This window comes from Lissotriton vulgaris, chromosome 1_2 (genome assembly GCF_964263255.1).
Source record: "Lissotriton vulgaris chromosome 1_2, aLisVul1.2, whole genome shotgun sequence".
Classification (NCBI taxonomy): Eukaryota; Metazoa; Chordata; class Amphibia; order Caudata; family Salamandridae; genus Lissotriton; species Lissotriton vulgaris.
Window position 1 is genome coordinate 299,744,743 of NC_141686.1, and position 1,229 is coordinate 299,745,971.

The window sequence follows — 1,229 nt, forward strand, 5'->3', positions numbered from 1 at the left end:
GGGCGGCAGAGCAGAGCTGGCCTGGGCTCGTCGTGGCACTGGCTGCAGCCACTGAGCTCAGCTACCTACCACAGTGTGTGTGTCTCTGAGTAGTTACCATGGTTAGAATTATTGTTACCTACAAAATATATGACCCTGGAATTAATAAAGAAATTAATTGTATTCCAGTCAGGCCAAAATGTGTTTAAACATGCTAAGAAGCATGTTTAACGTGTTTCTGAATCAAGACTACACACGTTGTCCTTACTACCAGGAGTTGTAATGGACAGCTGAGTCTGACTCCTGGCCTGCCGACCGGCCCCACCACCATATCGGTAAGAACATTAAGCAGAGAAAACTAGAAGCACTAAACTTAGTTTTTAAGTTCGGTCAGCTCAGCTGACTGATTTCATTCTCATCTGGTGATCGTGATCTCCCAGCCAGTCCCACACTTATATTCTGGTCAGGTGGACGGCGATGAAGGAAGGGCGGGGAATGGTGGGGTCGGGATGAGTTTCTTGTTGGCAAGCAAACTGGCAATAAAATATGTGCCACAATAAAAAAAAGATATAAATACCGAATACGCTTAATATATTTTCACAATGGCTCAATAATATCCCTCCACTTTTGCCCTCGTGCAAAATTCTTTACATGATATAAAAAAAAATCTGTCTGCTCGATTTCCTATCACTCGAGCAGCAACAACAGTGCAAAACAGTATTTAAGCTATTTTTGAAAACTTCGAGCACTGAAGCCACGAATATTTTCCAGGAGCCAATGCCATGCTGACGTGTTTGTAAAAGGACCTTTCTTGCAAAGCTTTTCATTTAGGGTGTAGTTACAGTGGAAGGTACAAAGAAGGAAACGATGTCCCGATTACATTTAGATCATGCTTTTGTGTGAATTTTTGATTGGAGTCCGAGTATTTAAAATTAAATTAACGTTTTTTTTCCACCAAAGTTATACATAGATTAAAGGAAAAAAACATTGGACACCCTTGCACACTTGGTATATTTTTCATTGGTATTTACTATTTTCGCAGCATAATGTTACCAATACTGCATGGCTATCAACTTACTCTGCCACGAGAGTTGCTTTTCATGAACCTGCCTGCAGTGCACTTCTAATGTAAACCTTGTTAAGAATGGAATGGGCCTACATGCCCCAGAATGCTTAGTGCTGCTGATTGAAATACACGGACTAGCTAGCTCAAAGTAACACTCGACTCGGGCCAATGGGCCATAATATAT